At 41.0% G+C, this 21,128-nt stretch overlaps 1 protein-coding gene across 1 annotated transcript in view; it reads right to left on the bottom strand.

Moving 5' to 3' along the window:
- LOC124794525 (serine protease easter-like) overlaps nucleotides 1-21,128 on the bottom strand; it is a 148,409-nt gene that overhangs the window by 67,667 nt on the left and 59,614 nt on the right. The gene's annotated exons all lie outside the window — the stretch shown is intronic.

Here is a 21,128-nt window from a genome sequence, read left to right as displayed (position 1 = left end):
TCAACAAAGGAGGTGGCTTACAAAACACTCGTTCGACCTATACTTGAGTATTGCTCATCAGTGTGGGATCCGTACCAGATCGGGTTGACGGAGGAGATAGAGAAGATCCAAAGAAGAGCGACGCGTTTCGTCACAGGGTTATTTGGTAACCGTGATAGCGTTACGGAGATGTTTAACAAACTCAAGTGGCAGACTCTGCAAGAGAGGCGCTCTGCATCGCGGTGTAGCTTGCTCGCCAGGTTTCGAGAGGGTGCGTTTCTGGATGAGGTATCGAATATATTGCTTCCCCCTACTTATACCTCCCGAAGAGATCACGAATGTAAAATTAGAGAGATTAGAGCGCGCACGGAGGCTTTCAGACAGTCGTTCTTCCCGCGAACCATACGCGACTGGAACAGGAAAGGGAGGTAATGACAGTGGCACGTAAAGTGCCCTCCGCCACACACCGTTGGGTGACTTGCGGAGTATAAATGTAGATGTAGATGTAGAAAATCACTTTCGCGACCGTGATCAGAATCCGTGACCTGTTTGCGACTACGGCGCGAGACAAACAATGTGTCGCCCCTCAGACTTACGCGGAAACATTTCTTGGCGGGATGGTGGACCCGGATCAGAATTCTGTACTGTCTCTCGTTTTCTTTTCAGTTAATGTTGTGACTCGTTCTATGCGACCTTTCTTGTACGAGGGTAATCCCAAAAGTAAGGTCTCCTATTTTTTTGTAAGTGCAGAACTCTGTTTGAGTGGCAGTTGGTCACACTGTTATGAAGAGTGCTTCATGTATTGTGTGTAAACTTGCGCACGCCGCGCTGAAGCGGTATCTTGGCTTGGCAGCCATTGAGAATGGAGCTCCCGTTGGATGTTACCGCCAAGTTCGAATTGCGCGCAATTATTCGGTTTTTGAACGTAAAGGGCACTGCGCCGATTGCAATCCATCCCAAGTGCATGATGACTCGTGCAGGATGTCAAAAATGTTCGTAAGTGGTGTAGAGAGTTTGCAGTTGGTCGGACCGAAATTCACGACGAACAAAGGAACGGGAGACCATCAGTTTCTGAGGAGACAGTGTTGAAGGTTGAGCAAAGCATGCGTGAAGATCGGCGTATCACCCTGGATGATCTCTGACTTTGGTTCCTGAGGTTTCGCAAAGCACCTCTCACAGAATTTTAACGGAAACATTGAATTACCGGAAGGTGTGCGCAAGATGGGTGCCACGCATGCGGACTGAGGACCACATTTGGCAACGAGTTGATGCTTCCCGCACATTTCTTCACCACCTTGCAGCCGAACAGGACAACTTTCTGGACTCAACTGTCACTGTTAACGAAACCTGGGCATACCACTTTAGACCTGAGACAAGCAACAATCACGCCAGTGGCGGCTTCCTTCTTCGCCAAAGCCGCGGAGCTGGTGGCGAGCTGGTATGATTTGGGCATACAAAACCTGCCACAGCGTCTACAAAAATGAATCGACAGAAATGGTGATTATGTCGAAAAATAGCTAAATGTTCAAGATGTAAACTGATGTAAACCAGTGTAGAAATAAACAGGTCTATGTACATATAAAAAAATAGGAGACCTTATTTTTGATATTACCCCGGTACCATTATCATCACACAGTACATACACCCTAGATCCCCAGTTTTTTTTTATCTATGCAGAACCCCACCGACAAACTTTCAGAGATTGTAAGCATAGGCCAAAACAATATATCTAGCAAATGTGGACTCTCAAATACAGACCTTAAAATCTATGAGCACTTTTTTTAGTAGAAGCTAAGTGTTTCACAGAGGCGAAGATGAACAAGTGCTTATAATTCTAAAGGTATGCGCATTAGAGCCCATGTTTCCTGGACAATATTTCTTCTTTTGGTCCATACTACCAACTTTCGAAATTGGCGAGCAAAGGGCTTTCCGCAAAAAATGTAGACTGATGGGCCAAACCATTATGACCACTGCCACCGCGTCGTTGGATGCAACCTTGTTGCGTTGTGGGCACGTGATGCGGTAACAGAAGTATGTAAGCAGAGCAGAAACGGACGGGGATCACACTACCGAAGACATATTCTGCAAATGGAGACTCTGACAAAGAGCAGGTTATTATTACGCGTAGTCTGGGAACGACTATTTCTAAAATGGCGAAGCTGGTCCATCGTTTACGTGATACTCTCGTGAGCACCTACGGAAAGAGGCATAGGACAGTGAAACTACCACTAGGCGCTAAATGGTTGGTGCTCCACGATTCTTCACGGAACTTGGGGTTCGGAGGCTTGTCTGCTCTATAAAGTAGGTTAGATGGTGATCTGTGACATTTCTGCCGAAAGAGCACAATGTTGGTGCACGCAGAAGTGTTTTGGAGCATACTGTTCATCATAAGTTGTTCAACTTGGAGCTCCGCAAGAGACCACCCCAGGTGTTCGCATGTTGATCCAACGACATAGTCAGTTACGATTACAGTGGGTGCTGGACCATTGGGATACGCTCGTCGATCAATGGAAACGTGTCGGCTTTTCGGAAGAATCACATTTTTGCTACACCAGACCGATGGTCGTCTCCACAAACACCCTCATCGAGGTGAACGGCGGCTCGAAACGTGCAGCGCGCCATGGACGCAGGGTGGTGGGTATGGTGGTTGCAGTATGATGCTATGGGAGACACTCTCCTGCACCTACATGGGACCTGTGGCAGCTGCGAACTACTTGCACCACTTCATGCATAATGTTTTCCCCGACGGTGATGTCATATTTCGGTTGTATAACTGTCCGTGTCTCGGAGCCAGAACTGTGCTACAGTGCTTTGAGGAGCACTATAGTGAACTCACGTTGATATCTTGGCGACCAAATTCGTCTGATGTAAATTCTACGGAACCCATCTGGCTCGCTATCTAGCGCCATCACTGCATACGTAAATCAGCGGCCGTTACTTACGGGGATTACATGACCTGTTCTAAGACATCTAACGCTACACACCTCCACAAACCCACCAACACACTGTCGGATCCCTGATACACAGAATCAGCAATGTATTTCGTTCCAAAGATGGGCAAACAAGCTATTAAGCAGGTAGTGATAATGTTTTGGCTCATAAGTGTATATCTCGCAGGAGAGAAGATGAAAATGCGCTCATAGGTCTTAACGCGTGCGTTTTAGAGACCATGTTCATTAGAGAATTTTTTCTTGTTTTGTTCCATACTGTCACCTCTGAAAGTTTGTCGGTGGATGTGTGCTTCACCCTATGCATAGTCTTCCCCGCAGTTTTTATCCTCTGTAGCTGAAGCATTATGAATGTTATTCACCGATGCTGTGACATTGCCGTCACATTTCGCTGTGAGACCTTAATTCATTTTTCGGTCACTATTTTTCGGTTACATCTGCGAAAACTCGAAACATAGCTTTGTGCTCTTCTAGCAGATCAGGTTGGTCCCAGTATGGTTTTTGGTCTCCTTTGTCAGCAGAATATCTTTAGAAACAAAATACAAATGCAAATTAAATCAGCAAGATACACCTCCCTGGTGTATTGAGCAACCTCCACAGAAGCCAGGCTGTTTCCCAGCTCGCTGCTTTTGTTTGAATACAACCAACGCTTGTTCTCATGCTGCACAGTGAACGCCACACCCAACTTACCATCCCCTTGGGATAGTTGAGCATGACATTTTTGCCTCGCTTCGCGAACGTCAAAATCCCAGACGCACGGTAGCCCTTAGTTCCATTTTACTCCAAAAATTTGTACTGTCCAATGAGATCGCATAGTGTCACTTAGTGCATATTGCGCACAGGCCGACCAATCGAGGTAACACTAGTTCAGCCCAGTGCCGAGTTTTTCATGTTAAAATGTGGGTCTTTTACGCAAAAAAATGGGATATTTGCTATCCCTTCCCAGATATATTCGTAAATTTTGTTACATTTATCCTCTGGCACATAAAGGATGAAAGTATGGGCAGAAGGAAGCAATTTTTTCGACATTCAGGAACGGAATGTCAGAGGACTTGACAGATGACCGCCACCTGGGACTGTTTGGCACAATTCGCTGATCTTGAGGAGATGTTAGTTTTCACAATCCGTGTTGATACAATACATAATCTGAGTTGCTCCACTTCTCATATGTTTCGGGTACGCGCTTATCTTGCTGATTTAATTTGCATTTGTATTTTGTTTCTTTAATTTTGTGCCCGTGAGCTGCACAGATAAGGATATGTTGGTGCTTAATTCTCCAGGCAGTCTTCCTTTTAAGTTTGATAATAATTGGGTCGATAGCCTTCGTGAAATTTTTAAATGAAATAATTCCGATTTTGGCTGTTAACACATTGTTTACTACGATTTCAATTTCGAAGTAACTTCAAATTTCATACTGCAGCACTGCAACATTAAATTTAAATTTAAGTGTTTATATCACTGTTTCGCCCGATTTCTATCATGTATGGTGTATGGAACAGATAAATTTACAACACCATATGCAACTGCTCTTGCACACCATGTCACAGCTTTATATTCTTGAGTGGGCCAGAACATCCCACAATGTTGAAACTGTAGTCGCAATAACTGATTCTCAACAGCCAAACGCGGAATGATTTCATTTAAAAAGTCTTCCTTTTGATTCGTACCTCCCACAGTACTAGCGTCATTTTTATTAAAATAATTTGTACTCAATTATTCTTGTTCTTAGATAACTTTTGTTTAATCTTTGTAAAATTTAAGAGTAAATAAAATTCTGTTGAAGGTTGACCTGACCTCTATTTCAAGATCCTTAACTTACTTGGTTAAACGACCCATAAAAAATGAATGTAACCCAGTATACTAGCAAATTATACTTTTTGTGTCCACATTGACCTTTGCATACAGTGAGCAGATTAGACGACAAATTACTGATTACTTCATTTCGGAACAGCAAAGTGCATCAGACTCCACTCAACAGCACCAGGACCCTTACTTATCAGTGTTGTAACACATGTCCTACAATCCTCTCCCTTATTCTTGACAATTTTTGCGACATACAGTAGTGGAAATCAGTCAAAAGGCAATGTCTGAAGCATACATGTATCGAATTTATTATGAAAGTAGTAGATACTTATAAGACACAAACAATAACGACAGTTTCTTTTATAATACAAGTAACAAAATAAGGCGTTTGCATTTCCTGGATGGAAATCGGTATAAATGCGTTCACTATCCTGTATGGTTATTGCAGTTTTAGTACTTCGTCCAACCAGCTTTCTTCCTAACTACCTCAGATATTCTCTCCCGCCATAATTTTGTGAGGGTTTCTAATTCTTGCAGCGAAATTGTCGCCACTCTTCTCGTATCGCTTTTCCAACTAACATGCGACCTCTAAATGCTTTCCATTGCGATAAACACACCTTGCAAGTATTCCCAAAAAGTTTTCTCAGGTCTCAGATTCAGCGTAAGATGCATGCATTATCTTGTTGAAAATTGGACTTCGTCTCCTACATTAGTAGGGTAAAGGCAGTATCAGCATTCTACATCAGGATAATCATACATTCAGGGGCTAACCTATTGTTCTCTTTTGATTGACAGGTCGTTAACCCATTGTTCTGCTAAGTGGATATGGACCCTTGAGGGTAAGATGTCCTTCTGAGAAACCTCCCCCAACCATTCCCCTCCCCCTCCTCCTCCCCTCCTCCCCTCCCCCTTCTCCTCGCCACCCCTCTGGGAACTCCTCTCACTGATACAAGCAGGCTTTTTATATCAAATTAATTTACTACTTAACTAAATTTATCAATTAATTAACCCCTCCTTCTCTGAGAAACCACAATTCCTCCTCTTGCCCTCTCCCACCTGTAAATTCGCAGGAAAACTACTTAATTGATTGCCTGTTTGGCAGGGATTTGATTGCAGTGTATGCAGTATTACTTACACAATTTCTCCTAGACAAGGCAATGTGTGAATATTGTTTATTAAAACAATTTATGGGATATGCAGTGGTGTATAGAATATAGTTTATTATTTATTTAAGGAAATTGGTGGGAAAACAATTGCAGTATATGGAATACTGTTTTAACAATTTCTGGTGGACAAGGCAGTATGTGGAATATTGTTTATTTAAAAAATTTCATGTCTTCAGTTTCATGTCTGGAATATAGTTCATTTACTTATTCAATGAATTTGCCAGGAAATTGACTGCAGTGTATGGAGCACTGTTTCTTTAAACATTTTGAGCGTGAGAAGGTAGTATGAAATATTTAGACAATTTCAGCACATTGTTTATCCCAATTATGCAAGGATTACTGTCAACATAACTCACCACATGTAATAACACTTTTAAAAACTCCCACACTGACCACAGGGCATTACCCAACCACACCCCCGACTGCTTCGTCTGACTGGTTGTCATGGCAAGATGTTGGAGATCACTATCAATCGGGAGTTTGATGTCACAATTGGGTTTTTAAGTCACTATAGCATTACTAAATTCGCTCTCTCTGCTACATTTGGAAGGAGGGAGACAAGGAAGGATCTACTGTGTCATAGGATAGAGACAACATCAAATACCACTGCAAGGCAGAGTCCACTGTGATGTACTGAGGAGTGCTAAACATGGCACACATAAACCACAATCCAGTCTGTAACAGTAGTTGTCATGGCTACATGTCAGAGATCACTTCCAACATTCATATATACAGACCGCTTCCTCCCCTACCCCCGTGATGCCCACATGCAGCATGCCCATCCCCTCATACACCACCAGCACCAATGCTCAGAGGCTGCAGAAAACTGCTACAGTTGTGGACTTGAGTATATGCCAGAATGCACCACCGTGACCATGGATAGCATCTGGGAATGACTGGAGTGTTAGGAATTAGCATGTTTAATATGTTCAGCGCCAAAACTTGGCAGTGATCAATACTGAATTGCTCAATTTTCCACGGAGAATACATGCAACACACACAACTGCAAAGTCAACCCAATCCATACTGAATATTAGTTCACTATTTAGCTATCCAGAAGGCGCCACAACTGGGACTTGCCCCTGCAGCTGTGGGCAAGAACTGACTAGCTGGCTGGCTGGAACTTTTCTTTGTACCCACTGCTCCTGAGAGCTTTAATACAGAAATGTTCATTTCTTCCAGCTACAGGCTACCTCCACCACAATACCTGCTCATCAAATGGTGTCGTCCTAGAAAACCAGCCACTTATTTCTCACTGTAATTATAATCAGATATTATGATTGTAGCCCCAATCTGATAACATTCAACAATGAGTGAAGTTTCAGAAAGACCTCCTCCTGACGACTGTGGCTCTGGAAATATCAATATCTATATCTCTTTTATGACTGGATATAATTTTCCACGAAAAATTCTTTATTCCCCTTACAGTTATCAGTGCACTGAAATCGAAATCTTCCATGTCAAATCTATACCTCTCTTATGACCAGACACAGCCGTTTTCTTTACATGTCGGAACACTGATCGCAGTAACTGGTCGTCTACAAATGATCTGCCTGTGGAGATGCACTCTGTAGTTGGAGAAGGGAAACTATTTATGTCCCAAGATGTTACCTACAGTCGACACACTGTCCACTAACAAATAACTTATTACAGGAGTAATGAAAATAAATACCCGGAAGCTATAGTTTGTAGATGGCCTGGTAGGGTTGTGGGTACATACCAGAGTTGCAAGGTATAAACAGAGATAAAGAAGCACATCTGGAAAGCAATAAGAGCATATATATCAGAAAAAATGTGACCAGCAACAGAAATCAAGTCTGTACACATGTCAAATCCCTGTTGCATACCCTTACAAGAAGAAGTGGATGTCAAATGAACATGTAGAACTGTATCCAGAATTTAAGTTTCGGTCAAGTGCAGCTCTACATGAGTCTGAAGACAGGCTCTGTGATGGATTGGAGCAGTACATAGAATTGCTTCCAGGCTTTGAGTTTCCACTACAGCCATCATCTGCACCACTCGCTGAGACTCATATAGGGACAAAGCGACTGTTGCTATACTTCTCATAATCGTCCTATCCAAATGCATGCATGTGAATCATCGGAGAGAGGGCAAGTTTTAGGGCTTTTTGGTAGGTTGGTGTATAGGACGCAAAAATATTCTCGTAGAGACGACCATATACACATGGAAAACTGTAGAAAAATATGAAAGATGTCATAAAATCGGTAAAATTCGAGGAATAAAAATTGAGGGAAATACGATGAAATGTGTAAAATCGCGAAAGTCTAGTAAAATTACAGAAATTGACTGAGAATACATAAACTTAGAGAAAAATAAGAAGAAACGAGTACTGAGCCAAATCAATAAAATTGCATGTTATGGAGGAGGAGAGTAGACTGATACTAGATATAAACACCCTAATAGTGGAAAAAGGAGGCGTCCTGCAGACGTGGCGTCAAGGCGAAATGGGAGTATTATGCCATACACGAGCATTAAAAACCAACATTGGACCATGGCTTCTGTGTGCTACCAGGGTTAGTGGTAAACTGTGATAAGACTGTTACATCCCTGTGGCTACTGATCATGGTGTTTGTTTCCTTGTAAGATGCTGTTTCTTCATGTTCATTTTCGGCTGCCGACGATCATTTTATAGGACTGTTATGAACTTATCATAATTTCCGAACCATAATCGGGCTTGGAGTTTGTAAAAATCAGCCATCATACACCTCCAGATACCTATGGAGGGCTTGTGTTACAAAGAATCGATGATTTCTTTGGCGTGCAAGGTAGCTGTTTTATCACCTTACAGTTTGTCACCATAGTTTATCATAGAGAAACTTACAGGGAGAATGTTTGTCATGCAGAGGAAATATATTTCTTACATTGGAATATCAACAGCGTTGCATTCCACGTGACTAATATGTCGAGAACTGCACAACTCTGGCATTATAGCTTGTTTAAGTGTAGAACCGTGTAGCTCTTGGAATGTGTTTACGTTCAATGATCATTTCTCTCTTTCCGATATCTTCTTGGTATTCACACCAAACACCAGAAAAATACTTCAGGACTGATAGCACAATTGATTTACATAAAATGTTTCAAACCCCATCCGTCTGGAGCTCTATCATGCACAAATCACATTTTTCTTCTAAACCACATGCTTCTTCTTACCATCACAACACCCTTATATCTCCGCCAGCCGATGTGGCCGAGCGGTTCTAGGCACTTCAGTCTGGAACCGCGCTACCGCTACGGTCGCAGGTTCGAATCCTGCCTCGGGCATGGATGTGTGTGATGTCCTTAGGTCAGTTAGGTTTAAGTAGTTCTAAGTTCTAGGGGACTGATGACCTCAGAAGTTAAGTCTCATAGTGCTCAGAGCCATTTTGAGCCTTATATCTCCTACACACCGATAATGGGTGCTAACCTCCTCGACAAGTGTGCATCTGGAGAGACCTTGTGCACTTGGATAGGTGCCGTGAGTAAGACTGGCGCTGAACAGTCTTCGCTGAAGAGCTGTTACGGACTCAGCTCGCTAAATCCCTTCACCAGACTTGGAATATAGTGGGTATAGTACCCTCCTACTTTTGGTCAGCTGCAGATTAACTTGGGGACAGTGTTATAGGGATGGTTGGTCAAAGATAGGGCATGGAGATCTTCCAGTCTCTAACTTTATCCTAAGAATGCGAGAATACGACTCCCATCCACATAGGTAAAGGTAGGCAGTTGTAATCATAAATTAAGCACTATGATCGAAGTGCTAGAAAATTGTAGGTAAGCTAACTACATAGGTATAGGATGCTATCTGGTATTCTTTGGTGTATATGTTCGAGAATTAACCATGAATGGGACATATTGCATAGTCATCTATCTACATTCATAATCTAGTATATGATACACGCTTCCGGTGCAACGCTGACATTCAAATTTTATACAGTTTAACACCTTCCTCTTTTCTGTTAAAATTACTACGGTGTTTATCAATTTCGGTAGCCTGTCTATACATTCACGCATAATAATGCGAGGTTTTATATATGACGCTCGTCCCGCTGATTTTATTTCATGATTACCTTCCTGCTAAACAAGTTCTGCTAAGGCCGATTTATTCGTGTGACCCGGGCGGCAATTCCTCTTGTGTTCAAAACGGGTGTTAACACTTCTGTTTGTGATACCGATATAAATCTGTCCACAACTGCAAGGAATTTTATATACCCCCGGGGTAGCCAAGGGATGTCATGCATCTTATGCCGATCTTAAATATTATTTTATTTTCCTGGTGGGTATGAAAGTAGTTTCCATCCCATACTTGCTTTCCCAATGCGATCTGTGACCTTACTAATGAACGGAAAGAAAACCTTGCCGTTCGGCGGCTGTTGTTCGTCGTCTCGATCTATCTCCTTGCTAGAATAGCCATTATCCACGAAAGTCGACCGTAGATGTTCAATCTCATCTTTTAAATAAACAGGTTCATAAATTTTGTGCGCCCTGTCTTTTTTGTCTAGGTTGGTGGTTTGAATCTTTATGCAAATAACGATAAGTATGTGTGGTTTTTCTATACACCTTGTTGCCCAACGCTGCGTCCTGTCGTTTAAACACAGACACATCGAGAAAATTCAGTTGTTCATTATTCTCCGTCTCCATAGTAACCTGGATTTTCGGATTAATGCTGTTTAGATGTGTCAGAAAGGAATCCATCTCCTCTGCTTCGTGTGCCCATACTGCGAAAGCGTCATCGGCATAGCGATACCATCTGGCTGATGTCTTACTGGCAGACTGCAACGCCCGTTGTTCAAAAGTCTCGATAAACAAGTTAGCGACAGCAGGACTAAGAGGACTGCTCATAGCCACCCCGCCAATCTCTTCCTAAAAGTCGCTATTGTATTGAAAGTAGGTTGTGGAGAGGCAGTGTCAGAATAATGCCACAATATCGGTAGGAAAAATATCCGCTATGCATGAGACAGCTTCGTTTACCGGAATCATAGCAAATAATGACACAATATCAAAACTGACGAGGATATCATCCGTGCCCATGCTCATTTCCTTTAACTTGTCAATGAAATGAGATGAATTTTTAATATAACTGTCAGTCCTACGAACATAGCGTTTCAGCAATGAAGCAAGGTGTCTAGCTAACTCGTGGGTGAGACCGCCTAAGGCGCTGACAATTGGCCTCAAAGGCATCTCAGGTTTATGCACTTTGGGTAATACATTCAATCTAGTTGGGTACGCTTCTGTTTTACAAAGCAACTAATTATCGTCGGAGGAGAATGAAGATGCGTCCACCAGTCGATTGCTCAATTTTAAAATCTTCATAGTCGGATCCTTCTGACGTTTTTTGTAATTGAGGGAACCAAAATATCATTGATCTTTCCATGATAATCCCCACTCTTGAATATGACGGTGGCATTACCCTTATCTGCAGTAATAACAATAATGTTTTTATCTGCGTTGATACCCCTCAGTGCCTTCCTTTGTACCTGCGACATGCACATAAAACCCTAGCTTTTTCCATTCTAATTAAATCAGCGGAGTGCTGTGGAAGCTGACGGATACCGGCCTCAATATTTCCTACAAGATCCTCCGTGGGTACGTTTTGGGACGTCACAGCAAAATTACCTCCTTTGGCTAATACAGAAATTTCAACTTTTGATAAACCTTTATCAGACAGGTTAATAACAGTTCGAGAATTGTCCTCAACTGAACCTCCCGAAATGTTCTTTTGTAAGTTAGCGACCTTCTTCTTCTGTCTATTTGCTGATATTTCTGCACTAACTTCCATAGTTTTGAATGTTAGACCGTCAGTCTTATTCCAATCACCACACTGCATAGCATCACTAATAACCAAGTGGAGGTGAAAAAGCTTACTCCTGGTTTCCGCCAGTTCTCGCGGCGTCTGATGAATCCTCTCCCGTAACATTGCAGATTCAACATGGTTGTAAATACGATGAGACTGAGCCGAGCGAAATATCCTCTTCACCTTCAGAATTTTCGCAACCGTCGAAGTGTCCCTATAGCGCAACAGGAAGGTGAGGGTACACAGTTGTTGTCCTTTCTTCTTGCGAATTCCTTCGAATCATCGAATCGTGCTGACACATCCTTCCCGTAGGGGCGTTTGATCATACAGTGAAGGCTTTCACGGCCCGTATTGTCTTCACTTAAAAATTCCGGGCTAATAGACCGTGGTCGATGTATAAAACTCTCCCCTGACGTTTCGTCTCCGACTACCGGAGGCATCCTCCGAGGTAAAGCGGCGAACTGCAAACAGGGCTCGAGGAAGCGCTGATTATATATACTATGTATGGCGCCCTCTGGCCTCGGAGGATGTCTCCCGCAGTCGGAAACGAAACGTCAGGGGAGAGTTTTATTCATCGACCACGGCCTATCAGCCCGTAAGTTTTAAGTGAAGACAATACCGGCAGTGAATGCCTACATTGTATGAACAGTACTCTGTTGTCAAATTTGCTATGGATCGCCGTCTGTTCTGCTTAGAGAGCGCTGAGGACTTTTATACACGCAAAAGTAAATGATAAATTGAGAAATTCAGCTCCGCAAGCCAGTCTTAAGCGATACCTTACTCGCTTTAAAGAATGAGTAACGCACACTCGCATTTTATCTAATTAAACCTCGAATTTTACTTAACCTGAGGATTTTGAACATCACAGTGCTTGCTCGTACTGGAGGTGGTAGTTGTCGCTTTCTTTCCGACCTTAAACCTGATCTATCTACCCAGTTACAGGATGATCTACCTATTAACGTGGACTCCAATGCAGGGTGCAACTTGGCATTTTCCGGATCGCTGCCAGAAGTGAAAGAAACAATAAGAGCCAGAAAAACAACAGTCCGAGTGAGAATTATGTCCTGCAGCTATGGCTCTACGGCTTTCCTGTTCTAACCACGTAGCAACACAGTAGGAAGTGAGGTGTCTACGTTGTAGATAATAATGATAGAACCCTTCCTTTCTTTTTAGAGCTGTCGAGGATATGAAAGAGGAATATGAGTTCACAACACATTTATCACCTCTTGAATATTAATTATTTTTCTTTTTACAGATGTAATTATGAATTATGACTGATTATATTATATTTGCGAAACAGTTACGCACCATGTATTTCTCGTAACTCAAGTATTTTATGAAAATGAAAATGATACAGTTTTATAAAACGGTATTGCAAAGAAACTGGCATCGTTATTAAATAAAATCTTTGTACAGGACGAGTGCTACGCCGTAGACAGAACGGTAGTGCCGCGCGGGGTAGCCGTGCGATCAGGGCGTCTTGTCCCGGTTCGCGCGGCTGCCCCCGTCAGAGGGTCGAGTCCTCCCTCGGGCATGAGTGTGTGTGTTATCCTTAGCGTAATTTAGATTAAGTAGTACGTAAGCCTAGGGACCGATGACTGCTGAGTCTGGTCCCATAGTCCTTACCACAAATTTGCAAATTACAGAACGGTAGCGGTGGAACTGCGAGACAGCAAGATGCAGGTGTCTGGCGCAGCGAACACGAAAGCTGCAAATTCTTGTGATTCCAAATTGCGCAACAGGTTACAGGCTACTAATTATGAGCCTCCGAGATGTCTGGGAGGAAAAATACTTAGAGTAACAATAACCAATTGGCATTGCTAGTTCCACAACTATTAGCATCGGGAAGTGAACAGTTATATCGTGGAAGCAAGGAACATTATTGCCTGCAAGCTACTACTTTGCATTTGTAACAGTAAAAACTGTAAAATCAAAACGCTGCAGACTTTTCGTAGTGTAGAAGGCCTGCCACTGTTTTGCGTAACATGAACAGTATATTTTTTATATGCACTGTCAATGTAGAAAGAAAACATTTCTCCATGTCATTATTATCTCGAACAGTATAAAGTCCTATTGTCCTGTATTATTTGTGTGATCCCATAAATGATGATCTCCATAATTAATTAAATATATTAATTGATCTGCTGAAAATAGCATAATCTGGCAAAATTCAGTAATTTCTTTTTAGTTTGTTTATTGTGTTCTGTTTTACAACGTATTTAGGTTTGCCGGTAATCAAAGATTAGACATCAAATTTAGTTTTCATTCTCAATTCGTTCCTATCTGTCCACTCATTTTCTTCAATATTTCTTCTTCTAATTAATGTCTGAAGCCCTTGTACCTATGTGGCCGGCGGTTTCTCTCTTTTATTCCTTCCTTATTTTTATTTAACGATCGTTATTAAATATGTGTGCTTTCTGCATACCAATGTCTTGACCGGCTTACTTCAGCGCTGCAGTAGTCTATTAGCGCTTTTTTCAGTGCATTAACATTTATGTTAAAGAATATTATTAGTGATATTTGGATATTTAAAAACAGTTCTCTGTTGAAATTCGTTGTAGTAAGAGTTACACTGACGTCAAATAGCTTCATTATTTTCGTGTTGCGTACAGCAGCTGTTAACTCGTTTACTATCCTATTAATAATCATATTAAGTAGGTCTAAATTTTATGAATCTGAATTGCGACTGAACTTAATTCTACTACCTCCTAAATGCAAAATTTGGTTCCCCACAAGTAGTGAAAGACGTCACCCGAACGAGTGTTACTATTTTTGTTTGTTGTGGTCATATGTCCGAAAGCAGGCTTGATGCAGCTCTCCATGGTAGTCTTCCCCGGGCAACCCTCTTCATCTCCGAATAAGTAGTGCACTCTACATCCATTTGAACCTGTTTTTTTCAGTCACTGGACTCCCTTTACAATTTTTGTCGTCCACCATTCCATCGATTACCACACTGACCATTCCTTGATGTGTTGTGTTTTATCAACCGTTTCCTTCTTTTAGTCAAGTTGTCTCATAAATTTCTTTTTTCTCAGTTCCATTCAGTTATACTTCATTAGTCACTCGATCTACCCATCTAATCCCCAGTATTTATCTGTAGCACCACATTTCAAAAGTTTCTATTCTCTTCTTGGCTGGACTGCTTATCGGAATTGTTACTTGAACATAATTTTATTCAAAAATATTTGGTTCAAAAAGAATTTCTCCCGTGTAGGGCTTTCGACCATATCCCTGTAATATCTTTTCAATATTTCACTGAAATACGTATTATATTCAACGATAATCGCATCTAAGTAATCAGAATTCAATTTTATAATTGTAGCTCCTTTAATTAAGATTTCACTAAGACAATGCAATAATCCCTCATTCTAGTGAATAGTTGTATACTCTCCCATAACATTTTGGTTAAAATGCTTTGGAGTTGATACCTTAACAGAAATTTTGGGTACACGTGATCACGGTCAAATTTGTTAAGTGGAACAAAGTAGAAGGGCTACAGGAGTATTGCCCTTTCTTTTCCTATTTTTAGCTGTAGCCATTTTCGCACTTCATATTTTTTTGTTTTTTAGTTTCCCTATCAACTTACTGACGAAGATATACTTCGCCTGCCACATATGACGTCATTCCTTTCGGACGCTTAACTGCAGCAAAAACAAAACAAAACAATAATAGTAATAATAATAATAATAGACTTGATACAAGCGTTAGCTTCAGATGAGCAAGTTCTTAAGGTGTCTGAGATGAGCATCCAACGGACAGTTCGCTAGAAGCGGAGAAATTCAGACAGGGAACCGTCAAAACAACAAACAACGTCGTTAAAAATCCATCTTGGCACATGCCTTAGATGTGAGATGGAGGAAAATGGAAGCGATGATCGTCGACGTTCGTCCAAGCTCCCTTATACACTCGTAAAGTCTCAGTCTGATTCTCTTCAGTCTCAAGTAAAAGAAACCGTTACCTTAGAAGACCTCGAGCAAATCCAGCCACTCTCATACATTCACTGACACATTACAAATTCAATAATAGTAGCGCGACAACACTATTCAACCTAACTCGATCAGGGCTGTCTCAGACGAGATACAGTTATTCCAGTGGGAAATGAGCAGCGAGCTGCACCACTGTGTATTGAAACGACGCTAACGTATGCTCTGAACCCATCAGAGGCATACTTATAGCTACGCTCATGCTGATCGACACAGATTAGCGTCGCGCTAGAGATGTCTGCGATTTTAATTAGACGGCATCATTGGACAAGGCAGCTCAGATGCCTGTCCATTATAAAATGGCCACCAAAGTTCATGTGGAAGGCGAACGTAATCATCATGAGAAAGAATGCACTCCGTGGTTAGCCGTTCTTCGCTATCTTAAAGTTCGAATTATCTTAGAAGTTATACTCAGAATGCATACGTTCTACCAAAAGCGTATATATCAACTTAGTAATCAGTTTTTCGCACCTTCGGTAACTAATCCAAGTAGATACAATTTGTAGTGCACAGATAAATTTAGTTATATTTCAGTGTTAGCAAAGAGATGTGGACGTGGCATAACAATGAAAAGTATCAAACCATTTTCGTAGCAGAATATGGCCCAATGACGCCGGATATTAATGCGAAGAGAACTGTTAAAATGGAAAATTTCTACCAACGTTGCCTAAAAGCAAACACTGTCACTAGTCTCGGTTTCAATGACCCTTATCCTTACACGACGTCAACGATTTCTATCTTCTACGAGAAGCAATGCTCTTACTGCCTGTATATCTACTACGAGAAACCGCATTCTACATGCTTGTGTGTGTGAGAGAGAGAGCACTCCAAACTATATTTTCACAATAATATTAAACAACAACTTATGTGAACATCGAAATAGTACGTCTAACTGATGGGCGTAAACACGGGAACTGCCATAATTATACTCTTCTGGGTAAAAGAACATGACAAAATTCAGGGCAATGAAACTGCAGATCTAGCAGCCAATGTTCGGGCTTTAATTACTGTTCTCTACACGCATTAGCTTTGCTATTTAGGAACAAGAACATGTGTCAGCGGATGGAATGTGATGGATTTCATAACAGGGGAATGTGATGGCTTTCATAATCTGACTGTTTTATAAAATTTTGTCTACGTTTCCTTATGCTGTAATAGCCAGTAAATGTTAAACTGAATGTAAGTTTTGTTTAAAGACGGCAGCAAGATTGTATATGTATTTTTTTGCCTTCCGCCTGCTGCGCAGTACAGCCAAATATAGTATTTTTATAACAGCCATGCGCAGAATTCTCTGTCAGTTACTTAAGAACGGCTTCCGTTAAACAAGTGAAAGTTTTTCATGTCTGGCTTCCGTGTTCCAAGACGAAATTGCATTGAAATAATTTACAGCAGGAAAATGGTATATTTATTACGGAGGTGAGTGAAAGTCATTATCGTGCAGGAGTCTACACTGAAAACTACACACCAGGCCGTTTGAAACATGCATATTGTACGAAAGTTATGTGATATAAAAGATGGTTATTCATTGGAAGGGCAGGTGATTATAATCAGAGAGCGAATGTTCTAGAAGTTCTTCGTTATGAACTGAGTCAGATAATTATACAATCCATCTTTTATTATACTTTATATCTTTCTCAAGCTTTAAATATTGCAGGTGATTTCTTATGTGAATCGCAAGCCGTTTAACCTCATGAATAATTTTTCTAAGTAATTTCAATAAATCGAAGAGATCGATCTACGACATCTTTTGTTCCGAACTGCCGATGCCGCAGAGGATCTTCAAAACATCGACAGCACATCAGTCAATGCATGGCAGGATCAAAAAATATCTGATTCTTCCACACTTTTGCTGGTTAATGTTAATCACAGTAAAGTGCATTAAGTAAAACCGATAATCCATGTCCCACGAAACGAGAGGAACTATTCTCAGTACAACATTTAAGTGAAATACAACGCCAGTCTTAAACAGTTGACTACTCACACAGCATACTGAACAAATTAGAAGTAGTCATAAGGGGGGCATATAACTAAAATCATAATAAAGGAAGTAGCTATTTTGACTATACGATGTAGTAGTCTGTTACTTATATCAAGTGATGTATAGATACGCGCACAAGAATAGCAATATAACAACTACTGTTTAACACGTGGCATACACAGCTTATTGTTTAATTGACGCATAAGTAGAAACAATTAGTATTTGTATATGTATCGTGTTTGTTATAAGTGAATGTACATTTCATTGACCTACATTTTGCCTTGTTCTGAAATACATTTCGGCCACGCTTTCAGTACTGCAGCATCTGACATTCCATGGCAGTACATTCCTTAATCGTTAGTAGTGTTACTGACTACACACTAAATATCCGGCAGCGTGCTAGTAGCTTTCACTATCGAAGATATGCAAATATTTTAATATGTTATTCTACAAGTAAAACTAAAGAAAAAAGTTTATATAAACATAAGTCCGCAATGTTTAGTTACGGAGTTTCGGCTAATAAAAGATTTTGCCTGGAATTTCGTTGTACGCCATACCGTAGATTGTGAGATGCTTAATCGTTGAGACATACGTCGTGTATTGGTATCCGGACTACGTTGAACACCATCCATAATATCCTCATCATCGCCTTCACGTATCTAGCGCACGTACTGATTATGAACGCTAGGTAGAGAACCTGTCTCCCGTGACATTCGAAATACTCCACTAATGGTTCGTGCATTCGGAATCCTCCAAGTTGGATAACGTACGCGATATTCACTAACTGCAGCCGTAGAATTACCATCACGTTTGCCATAGATAAACACCATATCGGCGTATTCCTCTGTCGTAAATTTGAAAGGCATCCCTATTTTACAAAAAAACAAAAAAAAATCAAATGTGTGTGAAATTTTATGGGACTTAACTGCTAAGGTCATCAGTCCCTAAGCTTACACACTACTTAACCTAAATTATCCTAAGGACAAACACACACACCTATGCCCGAGGGAGGACTCGAACCTCCGCCGGGACCAGCCGCACAGTCCATGACTGCAGCGCCTGAGACCGCTCGGCTAATCCCTCGCGGCCCTATTTTACAAATAATCTACAAACTAGAACAGTTACTATGTAGTTTCACTTAAATACACTGTTGTTATTATGTTCTTTCACTGAACAATACAGAAAACTAATTCGTTTCAAGTTTAAGAAACAACTGAAACAATTCACTAACGGTTGCAAACAATGACATAAACGTTTCTACATTCTTAACGGAAAGGCAACAAATTTACTTGTATAATAATTTTTGCTTCTCTGATGTTCTGGAAAACTACTGCATATACACGTCTGGAACATATTTTATTAGAGTCACTAGAACAGTAACAACAAAATAAATGGAAATCGTGCTTTATTCTAACCTCGTACAGTTTTGTGATGGCTTCATATTAGCGAATTTGCTAAATTTCAGGCAAAATCTTTTATTAGCCGTAACTAAATGTTTGCGGACCTATAGGTATATGAACTTCTTTTCTTTAGTTTTTCTTGTAGAATAACATATTAAAATATTTGCATATCTTCGTGAATCACCCTGTATAGTCGAAAGTGTAGGAAGTTAAAGCACATTATAGGCCAGCAGATTCCGTTACTAAGGCAGTGAACCTGCGCATTTGACAAATCGAGTAAACCCGTGTTTCAACAAGATTATGAAACTGTTGACTTAGTTTATTCACAACGTCTTGACCGAGTGCTCCTTAATTCCGAAGCCGAAAGTCAGTTTGCTTCAGACGACGAATATTTTGTGTCCAGCTGCTATGAAGTACCTCCATGTCTCGTAGGCGTTACAAGTGAATATACGTTTAAAACTACATTTCGGCCTTCCTTTCAGTACTGTACTAATTGACATTCCATGGCAGTACGTTCTTTATTTGTTAGTTATGTCACTGACTACACATTAAATGTCCGGTAGCGTATCAACATATGTGCTAGTAACTTACACTATATAGTCAAAACACTGGGGGTTAAAGCACATTATAAGCGAGCAGATTCCGTTAGTAAGGCAGTGAACTTGCGCATTTGACAAATCGAGTAAACCCGTGTTTCAACAAGATTATTAAACTATTGAAACAGTTTGTTCACAACGTCCCTAATTTCTTATCTGCTGAAGCAGATAGAAGTCGGTTTACTTCAGGTCACGAATATTTTGTGTCCGGCTGCTATGAAGTACTACCATGTTCCGTAGCCGTTACAAAGTGATCGGTCTGCCGTGAAGTGCTAAGCCAGTAAGGATACAGCGACAGCACTACGATAGAAAAGCGCAGCTTGTTTCCCCCTCAACACCATTCTCCCGGAGGCTGTCTACTAATTGGGTTTGGGCAGATAGGGCTTACATCGTCTGCTCCACCTAGGCCCTTGAAAATTCGTTCAGGATGTCGTAAATGAAGTATAATATTATGATTAAAACTGAGAAGCTGGAAGCATAGGCAAGTATTAAATATCGTAGCACAATCGGACGGTGCAACACCAACAAAATACGACATATATAATGGATGACTGATTATCTCTTACATTATTGTCAGTTACATCATATTCACTTAATTTGTCTTTCACCTTGCAACAAAATACTTGTCAAGGTTAGTGTGGACCACTAGCTGTTGTTAGCCGCCATTTTTTCGCAAAGTTTGCGCCATAAACAGCTGCTGGTGCAACTACTTTGTATGAGGTTGATCACATTTGAAATGAAGAATAATAGTCTCACAAAGCCGGTAGGGTCAGAATTACAGTGTGAATTTCAACGAAATAAATGTGTCATTATTTTGAGGTTGTAATATATCACATATAATTCACCTACGGCATAACTCCTCACAAGCACAAGGGCAAAGTCCCCTACCCTTGCTTCGGACTGAATACAGTGCTCTGACTCATGGATTTTCATTGTGATGTGAGCCCCAGCTAGTATGTGGAACTTAACAGCGTATAATTGTATGCCACATTTTGGAATACCAAGCGAGACGGCGCAGTGATTAGCACGCTGGATTCGCATTCGGGAGGACGACGGTTCAAATCTGCGTCCGGCCATCCTGACGTGAGTTTTTCGTGATTTCCCTAAATCGCTTCAGACAAATGACGGTATGGTTGCTTTGAAAGGGCACGGCCGATTTCCTTCCCCATCCTTCCCTCATCCGATGGAAACGACGACCTCGCTGTTTGGTACCCTCCCCCAAATCAACCACCCATTTTAGAACAGTGACCCGCCTCCCCCCAGTCTACGAAATAAAGTTGTCTAGAATTTATTTACGAGCTTTCCGTCTGTCTCATGTGACGATGAACAGAGTTTAATATTCTCCTTAAAATTTTGTACAGACAACGCTATTTCCACTAGTATCACTTATTTTCATATAACAGAGCTTACATCAACCACTACCGACGAATTGCAGCTAGTAGTCATTTTTATATGAACGTAAAAAAGACACATAGAATATACAT

The sequence above is a fragment of the Schistocerca piceifrons genome, chromosome 1, assembly GCF_021461385.2.
Source record: "Schistocerca piceifrons isolate TAMUIC-IGC-003096 chromosome 1, iqSchPice1.1, whole genome shotgun sequence".
NCBI lineage: Eukaryota > Metazoa > Arthropoda > Insecta > Orthoptera > Acrididae > Schistocerca > Schistocerca piceifrons.
Note: the sequence above shows the minus strand (reverse complement) of the source record. Positions and strands in the feature narration are given on the sequence as shown.